A 14,186-nucleotide genomic window follows, 5' to 3' on the forward strand; every position below is an offset into this window, starting at 1 on the left:
GTCACCCTCCATTTTTTCGGGAGATGACAGATACCTAAGGAATTTCTGAGCAGAGGAAGGAGGTCACTGCATGGCACAAGGCTGGGGAAAAGGAGGGTGACAACAGAGTGGAGAAGCTTATTCTCTAAGTGGGTGTTGGTGACAATGAGCCGCAATTAACAGAGCGACTCTCAGTCACAGATGTGGAGCTAGGGTGTGCCATGGGTGAAGACCATGGCAGGGAGCAGAGAGGGACCCAGAGGCAAACTCTCAGGGGAACTGTGAAGTGGAGAGGCAAACCTTACCATTCCCACCCTCTGTCAGAAGCTCCTTTAGACAGCAGTGCACGAAGACAAGTCCAGAGGGATTCCATCAACAGCAGCTCAGCAAACCTGGTGTTCAGGATGCTCACTGGGCTCTGTTTCCTCTACTCGGTACTCAAAAGGGTCACTCTACTGACATGCTGTCCATCTCCAGGGTCTGCAGGGCATAGAGCAGGACCCCAGATACCCAAATCCGCATTCACACTTACAATCATGCTGTCACCACAAACTGCTACTGATGTCCAGGGCTCCACTGGACTGAGATCCCACTCAGACAGGAAAGTCTCAGGCACCCAAAATTGTACTAGAAGGAACTCAAGTCAGCGTTTTCTCAAGGTTGAGTGTCATTGCCTCTGGGAATCTTCTCCCATCCAGGAGATGAAGAAAGAAAGACTGAGGAAGAGGAGGGGAGAGGAAAGGAGGGGAAGGAGAGGAGAAAGGAAAGAAAGGAGTGGGGAGGAAGAGAAGAGGGAGGGTTGAGGAAAACAGCAGCCCTGGTGACATCCTGTGATCTGTTGACCACGGAGGGGGAATGCAGAAGAAAGTGCATGTGTAGGGACAGATCCACACTCACTGGGGACATGGTGGTCACTCCATTGCTTTTTCTTCCCATCCTCGTGCAAGAAAGAATCTCACCCTAAATCCACATGGTACAGGGATACCCAGCCTTACATACTGGACATGAGAGGCCATAGAGTGTGTCATAGGGATAGAGAGAGACCACAGCTGAGTAGTAGGGCATGGCTGGGCACATGGGACCACACCACTGTAAGTAGAATGAGGCTGAGGAGTGACGCAGTTTAGTGAACTGCAGTTCTCCTAAGGAGAATGGAATTGTGGCATCAACATCCGGAAGGCTGGCAGGATATGAGGACTTTGTGAGATACTGCTGGTGGGGCCACTGATGGAGAAAGAAGCTAGGTTGAGGGCCTACCTCAGGGTGGCCTTCCTCTGAGGCCTCTGAGGCCTCCTCGTGACAGACTTTGAGACAGAAGCTGTTGTGGAGGACACTGGGTGCGACTGGGTCCCTCCCTCACAGTCAGCAACCTATGGAACCCAGTGCATGGGCTTCGGGACTGTATTACTGGTCAGGAGGACAGGGTCTGAGTCACAGCTATGGCCCTGGGATAGGAGATGGTGCCTGAGCTACTCCAGGAGCTGAAGTCCAGTGAGATCATACCCTACAAGGAGGCTGAGAAACAACATGGATGCTCCACTCCCCCATCCAACTGGGCCTGTGAGTCACACCAACAAAACCAAGTCCTCCAGGAAAAGCTGCCTGCCCTAGAGGCTTTGGGAATAGGGTGAAGCCTGCCTAAAGTGTAGACCAGGACATAGTCCATGCTCCCCCTTGAGTGCCTCACTCTGCAATAAACTCCCATCTTCTACACAAAGCTCTCTGCACCTCAGGTGAATTCTTTTTGATGGAGATCACAGGGCATGGGGAGCCAGGGACAATCCAGGAAAAGGTCTTGGTGAGTGTACCATAAGCATGTGAAGGGTCATTTGGTGGATTCCACTTTGGGTTAGAAATGTCCTAATAAGGGGCTCAAGAGATGGCTTAGCCGTTAAGACCACTGGCTGCTCTTCCAGAGGACCTAGGTTCAATTCCCAGCACCTACAGGGGGCTCACAACTGCCTCTAACTCCACTTCCAGGGCATTTGAAACACATACAGGAAAGACACCAATACACCTAAAATAATAATAAATAAATCATTTTTAAAAATCTTTTTAGAAAGAATGCCTAATCTCCTCCTTCCTCTCTCTCTCTGACTCTCTTCTTTCTCCTCTTTCTCCTCTCTCTCTCTCTCTCTCTCTCTCTCTCTCTCTCTCTCTCTTCCTCTCTTCCTCTCCTGGCTTGACACGATAAAAAAAAGAAAGAATGCCTAATATATATATATATATATATATATATATATATATATATATATGGAGATAAGGGAAGATATCAATAATATCTAACATGTAAGCATTAAGCAAGGCCGGAAAAACAACTGTGGAGGAAGATTTGAATAAAATTAAAAATGAAAATTGTGAAGATTAGAGGATCTAGGCAAGGTCAGTGACTCGGTCAATAAGGTGATCCCTGTGCAAGTGCAAGGACCTGAGTAGGCATCCCCAGCATGCACATAAAAGCCAGGAATGACAACGTTTGTCTCCTGGAGAGGGGAGACAGATTCCTGCTTGTTAGCCAAGCAGTCTAGCTGAATCAGTGAGAGACTTTGCACCCCCCCAAAAAAAACATAGAAAAATAAGAGGGGGAATAAAGAGGGGAAGGAGGAGGAGAAGAAAGCAGAGAGAAATGAGGAGAGAAAGGAGGAAGGAGAGAAGAAGGGAGAGGAGGAAGGACAGCAGGAAGGAGAGAAGGGGGGAGAGGGGGAAAGAAATGAGGAGGGAGAGGCAAAAAAGAGGGGGAAAAGAAAAGGAGAAATACCATGTAATTGGTTATTTGCAATGGACTAGGTAGGATGTCAACTGTCTAATTTTAGATCAGAAGGCTCCCTAGGGAGCTCCATGTGTGAGCTGGCCCCATCCCTGGAAAATACTTGACTACACTGACCAGGCACAGGCTGTCAGCATCCATTACAGTCTACACTCCACAGACACACATTTTCATGAAAATCCTGTGACAAGGGCCATACCTGCAAACAGGAATCTTCCAGAATGTTCATCCCAGGAGAACAGCACAGGCAGTGGCGTGGTCTTCACAGCAATGAGGACAGTGTGCAGTGACCCAGGACTGTGAACCATCAAGACAGAGCAGCAGAAACATGGGGAGTCCGGGGTAAAGGGGGTAAGAGGAGCTGTGAGGCCATACAGGGTGTCCAGAGACACAGGGAGACAGGAAGGCCCTCTCCAATGAAGATGAACATCATGGTGTCTGGGGTAGGGCTCTGTGCTGGACCTACCAGGATCCCACTGAACACAGTTTAACCTTCTCTCCGATCCTCTCTGCCAGGCCCCTTGCCTCCATCACTGTCTGCCACAGTCTCTAAGGTTCAGTCCTGTGAGTGAGAGTCTCAGCCTCCACCTGACTCTTGTCTTACATCTTCTCCAGCTCTCACCTTCTAAGGACACTGAGGGTTCCTGGAATCTGATCTAGCAGGTTGGTGTATGAATATTGGGTCTCTACAGTCTGGGTCTGCAGTTCTGAATCTCTACAGTGGAGGGTTTTGGGGTGGATGACTGGATGACCCTGTACTCTCTTTGTTTAGCTCTGTGAATATGTCTCAGTATACACACACACACACACACACACACACACACACACACACACACACACACACGGTGACTAATCCTATGAATCTTAAATATACCATGTTCCCTTGAGGAAAAAATCACTTTCACAGAGGAGGTCCTGTATTTCGGGCATTATCATTCACACGCAAACACAGAACTTCCATGTACCCTTAAAAACAATGGATGTCTCACAGATTAAGTAGAACAAAGACTAATTCTGTCTCTCACTCACAAAGCTCTTGGGGCCCACAAAGCCCTTTCGTGGAGATTTGGAATTGCAGACTCAGCCCCAGAGATCCAACATCTAAGGACACATTAGATCAGATTCCAACCAACTCTGAGGCACAGAGTTGTGGCCTCAGTATATGTCAGCATTTTCCCCTCCTTCGAGGGCAAACTTTTTGGGACTCCCTCCTTGCACATCCAGACTCTATGTGCAAATATTTGCTCATGGGACATGAGACATCCAGATTTACACTGGAGGCTGAATTAGATCTAATTTTACATCCAAAGATGTCTCAATGTTGCATATTAGTATATGCATACGAACATGCGTGTTGTGGTTATTGAAGCTACACTGTGAGCACAGCTGTCATCCACAGTGGTACGCTAGCTGTGCCCATGGCTCCGCAGCTGCTATGCTCACAGCCATGCTGTCCTGGTTAGAGTTATTATGGCTGTGATGTAAGACCACCACCAAACCTCTCAGATGACTCTAGCTTGTGTCAAGTTAAACTAGCCAGCATGGAGAGGAGGGGACAGAAGCCATCAATGCCTGTAGGACAGACCATGGAGAGGGGAAATGCTGAGGACGACTCTGCTCTCATGGATGGTGACACCCTTCTGAGGGCTGTAGCCACTGGGTCTCATGCCCAGCCTAGAAGGTGACTCGTGGACCTTGGCAGATTGAATCCCACACTCATCTCAAACATGTCCCCCTACTGAATGCTCTCTGGGGACAGCTGTCACAGCCTACGGGGTGCCCTGCAGTGTTTCACCCCCTTGTCAGACCCTTCTGGGTCCCTTGCAGGGTTTGACCCCTGCTGAGCCCTGATGATGCATGTTGAAGCCTTTTGTTCCTAACAAAGGAACAGCCTGGCCTGGTATCCACACATCTGGGCAATGGTCAATTGGTTCATGCCTTTTGTCTTCCCAGTCTTTTGTTTTTGGGATCTAGGCTGGTCTTCCTAGATTTCTCCCCAGTAAATTTGGGGCACGTATTCATTCTTTTGTTACAGAAGTCTTGAGCCTGGGTTTCCCATTGTGCTTCCCGGGTTTTTCCACCTGGTCAACTTGGGGTATATATTTAGTAAATAAAGCTACAGAAGGACATTCTTTCTTAACAGGAATAACCTGCATGTGTGTGTTTTTTAATCCCGCAGGCTTATGCCCAGTACTCAGTGCCCTGTCGGTGTGGGCATCAACAGATTGCAGTTCCTTTAATAGAAAGCAGGCTCCACAACTTGGCTTAAGGCACTCAGAGCAGAAAGTCCTCACTGCCTGGGAAACGTTGGGGAAGACAAGAGTACACGGTCCTAGATCCTGGGGCAGACAGGCGCCTGTACTCAGCCTACACTTTCAAATGCTCTTCATATTTTTGTGCAAGACTATCCTTCCTAAAGCAACCCTGGAGTGCAGACTCCAGAGGTTCTGCTTTAGTTCAGACCCCAGCCCTCAATCACTCAGACCCAAAGCTCTAGGACCAGGATCCCCCTTTCTTAATCCCAGGGGTCCACACACAAGCCCTCATCCCTTAGACCCAGGGACCCAGACCCAAGCTCTCCTACCGAGAACCACGGGGCCAGAGTTCAGCCTTTTCCCTCAAACACAGGACAATTTCCCACACTTGTTCCTCTGACACAAGGATCAAGACAGCTCCCTCTTCCCTCAGATAGAGAAAAAGACTTCCTGGTGCCACCTAGTGGCTAATTCCTCTAAGTGCAAAACCGACTTTTATTCACTTTGCACAGCACAACAGAACCCCTGTTCCTGGCTCTGTGGTGCTGCTTCACACTGGGGCCTCCCACACTCACTCACCTCTCCCATCCCTCCAGTCCCTCAACTGTAAACAGGGTTGTGGTCGAGGGGCTTTAGGGATACAGAACAGGATGTCATGTCTGTCAGATTAAAAAGAAACAGCCAGGGATGGTGGTGAGCATCTTTAATCCCAGCACTTGGGAGGCAGGGAGAGGCAGGGAGATTTCTGAGTTGGGGTCAGCCTGGTCTACAGACTGAGTTCCAGGACAGCCAGTGCTACACAGAAAATCCTTGGGCGGAAAAACAAAAAGAAAGTATGACTCAAAAACAAAGTATCTTCTTCCATTGACTTTATTTATTCCCATGAGTTCTGTGCCCAGATACTGTAACTCAGCACTGACTTCCAGGCAGCAGGAACCCCAGCCACCAATGTTGCTGTAGAGGGGACTTACCATTCCTGCCTCTTAAATGAGGAAAACACGGCACAGAAAGACTGAGTGATATGCTCAAAGGCACGAAGTATTATGTGTCTGAACAGGATTTAAACTCAGTCCACCTTGCTCCAGAGCAAATGTCGTAACCATGTATCTTAATTGGTTTTTACCCATTAGCCTGATTTTATGATTTGCACACATACTTCACAGGCATTACCTCACTGTACCACAGCATGGTCTGTACCTTCCCATCAGCCCAGCCTAAGAATCTCACAGTCAACCAAGACTGCTTCACACCCAAGGAGCAACCCTGTGAAAGACTCCCGGAGCAGGGAGACCCTCACTCAAATCTCGGGATGACACAACCCCACACCCCCAAGAACTCATGAGAGACCGTCCTTTTGTAATCCCATGAGGTTTATTGATAGGAACCAGTGCACTAGGGTCGAGACTCATATCCCATGCAGAGGTAGAGGAGTTCGACCCTGAGTAGCTGGGGGAAGGGGTATTTAAAGGAAGAAGCCACAACCCAAGCGGGTAGGGATAGCATCATTGGAAAATGTCAAGAATACGTGAAAAATCACAAGGAGATGCTTCATGTTTCTCAAGATTGTTTTCAAGATTGCAATCTAACTTTATGATCAGCTAGTTCCTGGGAGAGAGTTGCTGAACCGGCTGGTGTAATCATCAGTTCTATATCAGTCAAGTTCCTGGAACAGAGTCACTGAACTGGCTAACCTACATTTTTGCCTCTACTCTGTTGGCCCAAGAGGATAACTGCAACCAGCTTGGTGCAGGCAAGAGGACATGCAGATGATATCAATGCTAATGGGTGGGGAAGGCACACTCCCAAAGCCCAAACCCTGGACAATACTTGGCAGGGTGTGAGAGCTCCTAGGTTGTCACTTTGTGTGTCTTAGAGGCAGTATGTGCCTGGGCAGCATATAATAATATGTCCTACTGGAAAACTTAGTTCAAACTCCTCCCCAAGATCCATCAGGAGCCCTCAGTATGCCCCAGTTATAATAAATTCTCCTGGCACTATCGTGTTCCAAAGAGGTGGCTGGAAGCTGGGAATGTGAACTCTAGACTCTCCTCACCATGGCCTTCTACATAGCTTTTGCCCCTATCTGAGCTTAATTTTCTCTCTATTAAGGAAGCCCAAGCACCATCTCCCAAGAGGACACAGTGATCGTGTAAGGGAGAGGATTTGGGAAAAACCCAGTGGATACAGCACTTACTGTGTAAGCATGAGTGTCTGAGTTTAGATCCCCAGTACCCACATGGAAAGCCCTGCTGCATGCTGGTAAAACTCCAGAGAAGGGAGGTGGAGACAGGGGAACCCTGGGGCTTGCTGGCCACCCAGTCCAGCCAGTCTCTAAGCTCAATGTTTAGTGAGAAAACCTTTCCCCCAAAATAAGTTCAGAACATGTGAGATGACACAGATGATACCTGCTATCAGGCCTGAATAATGGAGTTTGGGACTCACATTGTGGAAGGATGACTATTGCCTTCATTTACTAAGGAGCTGGTTGGAATCAGGGATGGCACATAAACCAAGGTCACCCTGGGTGACAGTCCAACCACAGACCAAACTCTATCACACTTCTTGTGGAAATTTTCAATGTAACCTAATGCTTTCTGCCCTGCAGAAATCTGTAAGCAGTGTCCATTAACGATCCTCCTATTCCCCACATGACCTCTGCATAGGCTTCTCAGCCTTCCCCCATGGTGGCCAAGCCTCCCCTTGGGCTCTCCTTGGGCTCTGCCTCAGCTGTCTGCTGCACCCAGCCAGAGCCTCCACCCTCCTCCAGCTGGGACCGGCTAGGTGCAGCTCAATGCCCAACTGTTCAGCCAGTTCCCTCCTCCACAGGGCAACCTCACCCTTCTTCTGTTAAGCCCCTCAACTGCCACATCAGCACTCCCACAGCCTCTCAGGTCCTTGCCTGTAATCCTGACCTTGGAAGGTAGAGGGCACAGTGTAGACAGATGGCTTGGTTGTAATAGTCCAGGACAGGTGTAGGTGTCTGTCATGATCTTGACCTTGGAAGAGTGGGGCAAGAACATTGCTGTAGTGTCCTGATTATATTAGTCTCTATGTGTGTCTGTCTCTGTCTCTATCTGTGTGTTTGTCTGTCTCTGTCTCTCTGCCTCTCTCTGTCTCTTTCTGTCTCTCTTTAGCTCTCTCTCTCTTCTTCTTCTCATTCTGTCTCTCTGTCTCTCTCTGTCTCTGTTTCTGTCTTTCTCTCTCTGTGTGTGTGTGTGTGTGTGTGTGTGTGTGTGTGTGTGTGTGTGTGTGTTCCTGTTAGGAGGCAAGAACAAGGTCCCCCCACCCCTTGTGAACTTCAAAGAGTGTCCTTAAACATTAGTTGTCCTGTTGCCCTGTCTGTGCTCTCCTGCTAGTTTTCTTGACCTTAACATCGCAGCTCTGTATCTGGTGGTATCTGTATGTGGTCTGGGTTGGTGGAGGAATGGGGATATCTGAGTACTCACTCTACATGTGAGTGTATGAGTCCCTGAGTTCTTCAAAATGGCTTGTGTTTAAAATACATTTTTTCTTTGTGTGCAAATGTCTATACATCCAGTATGTGCACATAAATGTCAGGAACTGCCTGCCTTGCATCATTTTATTATTTTATCTGAAGGAATGTTTTGTCTGTATTCATATATGTGCACAGTGTGTGTGCCTGGTGCCCTCATTGGTCAGAAAAGGCCATCAGATCCCCTGGAACAGGGATTACAGAGAGTCATGGGCAACATGTGGTTTCTGGAAATTGACACTGGATCCTCTGTGAGAGCAGCCTGTGCTCTTAACCAGTGAGCCATTTCTCCAGCACCACCTTTGTTTTTTAATGCAGAGTTTGTAAGAGGTGCATTGCTCACTGGTTAGCCCAGGTGAGCTCCAGGGATCTGATTGCCTTCAGGCACTGTAGCTTATGGAGTTATAAGCATGCACCACCAAGCCAGACTTTTTACTGGATTCCTTGTGCTTGCAAGGCAAGGACATTCCCAGTTACTATTTCATGTCCCCAGCCTTTAAATTGTGGATTTGATGTTGTAACTAGATCTGCACATATGTCTGTCATACTTCAGCCATACCTACCATCACCAACCTGAAAATCCTCATGGACACCTCCATAAATAAACGGGTGTCCTTTGTTTAAAGTAGCAAGTATAATCCCAGAACCTAAGGAACCAAATAGAGAAGACTCATTGGTTCAGACTGCCCCAGTTACAAGTTTTAAGCCAGGCTGTGCAACAGTGTGAGACCTTGCCTCAAAACACTGAATGAATAAATCAATTCATAGTGTTTCAAGGACTTAGAATGCTTCAGGCACAAATCACCACACACAGACACCCATAGGCCCCTTCTGAGTTTCATGACCGTACCCACTTTTTAGTATTGAGAAAAACAAACCCCAAGAGTCCAAAGTCCGGCTGGGGAGACAGGTCAGTCAGTGAGAGTCCAGTCAGTGAGCTGCTTACTGTACAGGTTTGCAGATCTGTGTTTGACCCTCGGAACCTGTCATAAGCCATAATGCAGCCCTGGGTAGTAGGCATAGACCCAGTGGGTTCCCGAGGGTCACTGGACAGCCAGCCTAACACAGTCAATGAGCACAGGTTCAGTGAGAGTAATCTATCCCAGTACTCGAGGTACATCTGCCTGAAGAATGACACTGAGGTTGTCCTCTGACCTCATAGGCACATGTGTACTCCCATGGACATGCGCACATGCAAACATAGGAGTCAAGTCCTCACTGCAAGTACAGGAAGCAACTGTCAAAACCAGAATATAGAACTTCAAGACAAGTGGAAGTATGTTTGTGTATGCATGTGTGTGTGTGTTTGCCTGTGTGTGTGTGTATGTGTGTGTGTATGTGTGTGTCTGAGTGTGTGTGTGTGTGTGTGTGCGTGTGATACGCATGTATACTCATAGGTGCAGTGTGTGTGGAGGCCAGAGCCTCTGTCACTTCTTATTTATTTCTCTTTGTTTTAAGAATTTATTTCCTTTTTAATCACACGTGTTCATAGGAATGCAGGCATTCAAAAATGTGCATGCACATGTGCACATGTGTGTTTGTAGGTGTTCCTGTATACCAAAAGAAAGTGTCAAATCCCCTAAAACTAGAGTTACAAGTTGTGAACCATCATTTTGGTGCTAGGAACTTTAATCAGGCCTTCAGCAAAGTAATCTGGGTTCTTAACCCAAGAGCCATCTCTTTAGCCCTCCATTTTTTTCTTTTCCTTTCTTTTGTTTGAGACAGGGTTTCTCACAGACCTTTACACTAGTTGGTCAGCCAGCCCTGGGATCCAACTGTCTCCCTCCCCCAGGCTCCAGCAGTAGGGTTGCAGGCTTGTGCTGCAACACCTGACTGTTCATGTGGGTGCTGGGGATCCAAACTGGGTCTTCAGGCAGCAAGTGCCTTACCCAGGAGCCATCCCCAAACCTAGCAGGGATTTTTCTTTTTTTTTATTTTTTTGGCTAGGAGGAGCAATGACACACCCAGCAATTTCTTAATAAACAAATGACTTGGGTGAAGCCTGTGAGGATAGGGTGAGGAGGAGGCAGGAATCCTGAAAAGCCAGAGATGGGGAGAGATCTTCTACCTGTATCTCTCCACAGCACAGGATGGTGACAAGGTGTTAGAAGAGGAGTGTGTGCTTCATTCACAGCCATGGCAAGTGGCCCTCTTGTGGCTGCTTCAATTGTGGTGCATTCCTCATCTCCCCACACTGGGTGTTGACTGCTGCCCACTGCCAAACTCGGTATAAAGGAAGGGTATGGGGGCCGGGGTGTGTGACGACAACTGGAAACTTCTAGGTTTGTGATCATAGACTGTGGCTTTGGTGGGGAAGTAACCCAAGTTCTTGGTTTCTGAAAGATGGGTAGGCTGGAGGTGAAGGCCCTGGGTGGGGAGGGAGTGGATTCAACTGCTGTGCATTCCTAAAGGAGAAAGAGAAGATGGTAAATGCCCCATCTTTTGGACCCCTGATGCAGAAGGGGTCAGGGCAGTGAGCATTTTCTATTCTGAAGGAAGGAAAGGGGCCCAACCTGGAGCCTAAATTCTACTTGTTTACCTCATTTGGGACTCCTGGTTTTCTTTTTTTCATTGTTTTGATTTTGTTTATTTGTTTCTTTGTTTGCTCTTGAGACAGAGTCTCACTGTGAAACCCAGTTTTCTCTAGAACTCACTGTGTAGACCAGGCTTAGAAAAATCCACCTGCCTCTGACTCCCAAGTGTTGGGGTTAAAAGCATGAAACATCACACCCAGAAACTCCTGGTCTCTGAAGGGGTCCCGGTTGTAGCCACTGGCTTCAAGGACTTGAGAAAACAAAAAAGTTCTCAGAAAATCCCAGATCATCCACTCTGACCACTTTGTCTACTCTTACTCTCTCACACAGCTTCATGAGAGTGCACCTGGGAGAGCACGACCTTCGAAAGTTCGATGCCCCAGAACAACTGTGCTCTGTCTCTCGCATCATCCCACATCCAAGCTACAAGGCTCGCACCCACTGGCATGGCATCATGCTGTTGGGACTTTTCCAGCCTGCCAGTCTAACACCCAAGCTGTGCCCAGTGGCTCTGTCCACATGTTGCTCCCTCATAGGTGAGGACTGTGTGGTGTCAGGTGGTGGGGCCTGTTATCATACAACAAACCTGGAGCCACAGGGAGTCACAGGTCACAAGGTCAGTGGATGGATGGGGCTGGGTGTAGGAATTCCAGCAATGCTGTCCTCTGGGGTTCTTGAATGGAGGGGACAAGGAGCAAAGGGATTGAATATACTCTAAGCCATCTGTTCTCTTCAGTGAGACTCCCTGATACATTGCATTGTGCCAACATCAGCATTATCTCTGAGGCATCTTGCAATGAGTACTACCCCGGTTGGTTGCCTGTTGCCCACCATTTTCTGTGACTGTGTTGAGGGCGGTGGCACAGACTCCTGGGTAAAGGAGGGAATGGGATGTATCCTAGCTTAATTTGCTGTTGCTGTGATAAAATACTCTGACCAAAAGCATCTTGGGTAGGAAGGAAATCATTTAGCTTACACCTTATTCTTTGCCATTGAGGGAAGTCAGGGCAGGAAATCAAGGGTGAACCACAGCAGAAACCATCGCTGGCTTGCTCACTGACTCCTGTTCAGCTAGACCCCCCTCTCATGTATGAGTATTTCCCCTGCATGTATGTATGTCTGTGCATCACAAGTCTGTAGTGCACAGGAAGGTCAGAAGATGGCCTTGAGATTGAAATTACAGATAGTTCTGAACTGCCTTGTGGGTGCTGGGAATCAAACCTGAGTCCTATGCAAGAGTAGCCAGTGCTCTTAATCAGTGAGACATCTCTCAATTTCTTACACAGCCAAGTCCCATTTGCCTAGGGATGGTGCCCACAGTGGGTTGGAAACTATTGGACCAGCGATCAAGACAACTTCCCACAGACACGCTCTGGGCAACCTCTCAATTGAGACGCCTCAGATGATCCTGGTCTGTGTCAAGTTGGAAACTGAATTCAGACAGAATAGGACAAGGAGGGTTCCTTGAATTTTCTTCGCTTTGGAGCAGAGACAATTCTGTGTTTGAGTGTGGATGAAGTTCCAGGATCAGTTAGAATCATGGTGAGGTTGAAAGAGGGATAGAGATGGGGGCATGGAACAGATTATATGGTCTGGGAAGGCATGGAGGGAGTTTGTTTTGACTCAGGATGGGGAGGATATTTTGGTTGGCATTGGATGGTGTGGGTTTGTGACAGGGGTAAAAAATAAGCAAAGACCAGAGTTGGTTTGTGTTTAAAGAGCACAGCTTTAGTTTGGCTTTAGATGAGGATGATATTTAGATTTCAGAGGGCATCTGACTTGAACTGAGGGGGGCTGGGTACTGAACATGGGGGACTGAGTTCTCTTGGGTTGTGTTGAATCAGGTTTGGGTTAGTGTTTGAGTTTCCTGGGCTGGGTTGTTTCAAGATTTCATTGATGAAAAGTAGTGGTTGGTTAGAGTAAGGGCGACAGTGTGTTGGGGTGTAACTCGGTTGGTTGGTAGTGTGACCTGACTTCCATCTCCAACACCAGGAAGAACAGGCAGGGCGGTGCACACCTGTCACCCAGAACTTGGAAGGTTGAGACAGGAGGAGTTGGTGTGCATCCTCTCACTCCCTAGAATAAAATATTGAGGAAAACCCATACCCTGTGTCCACAGGGTGACTCTAGAGGACCCTTGGTATCCTGGGGTGATGTCCCCTGAGATACTACCACCAAGCCTAGAGCCTACACAAAGGTCTGCAGCTACGTGGGAATGGATTCTGAAAAATATGAGAAGGAACTGCCTCATTGGCCCACCACCTATGTGGCCCACCACCTATGTCCCTCAAGGACAACCTGGGTTCTGACTAAGAATCCCCCATTGCTGGCCAGCAGCCGCATTCTTTCCTGAGAAAGCTGAGCTCCTCTGCATATCAACATACACTGTTAGCCAGGGCCTCTCCCCTTCTGCTGTCACCTGTTTCACATGAAGAAAACAGTGTTGGTAGGGTGGTGGGGTTGGTCTTTGATCCTAGCACTCAAGAATCAAAGGCATGTAGATCTCTGACTTTGAGGCCAGCCTGGACTGCAAAGTGTGTTCCAGGATAGCCAGGGCTACACAGAGAAACCTTCTGTTAAAAAAAGAAAAAAGAAAATAGTGTCAATGCAACCTTCTCAATAAGGGTGTGACTTCTATGTTTAGGATATTTTTATGTTAAATAATATTGGGGAGTTTCTACCTCACCTTAGATCATTTAGTCCCCAAATAAAAGACTCAAAACATTTATATTTATAATAAGCCTTAAAGCACTAAGGTGGGCAGATATCAGCCTTCTGTGCTCTTTTGTCTACTTCCTTGTCAATATCCCCAAGATGAGACTCTCCATGTTCCACTTGGGCCGCTCCTACTGCAAGGGGCTGGCCCTCATGGAAATGCACTCATAAACCACCTACCCAATGATAACTTCTTCCTCCTCCCATATCCTTTTCTTCTCATGGTCCGTGCCTGAGACCCCCAAGCCCAGGAACTTCAAGGTCTGCCTATCTCTCTTCTGCCTATTAGCTGTAGGCATCTTTAGTAACCAATGGCAGAAAACTTGGGGGCAAGATTTGCACAACAAAACCTGGTACATGAGGATCTACTGGTCTTGAAGCAACAGGATCTTGGGGTACAGAATTTAGCACTGAATATAAGCAGCACAAAACCAACCCCCTAT

At 47.9% G+C, this 14,186-nt stretch overlaps 1 pseudogene; it reads left to right on the forward strand.

The window, feature by feature from the left end:
* The first annotated feature begins 1,436 nt into the window (after positions 1-1,436).
* On the forward strand, positions 1,437-13,337 carry Klk15-ps1 (kallikrein-related peptidase 15, pseudogene 1; annotated as a pseudogene).
* The last annotated feature ends 849 nt before the right edge of the window (positions 13,338-14,186 follow it).

The sequence above is a fragment of the Rattus norvegicus genome, chromosome 1, assembly GCF_021556685.1.
Source record: "Rattus norvegicus strain SHRSP/BbbUtx chromosome 1, alternate assembly SHRSP_T2T, whole genome shotgun sequence".
Lineage (NCBI taxonomy): Eukaryota > Metazoa > Chordata > Mammalia > Rodentia > Muridae > Rattus > Rattus norvegicus.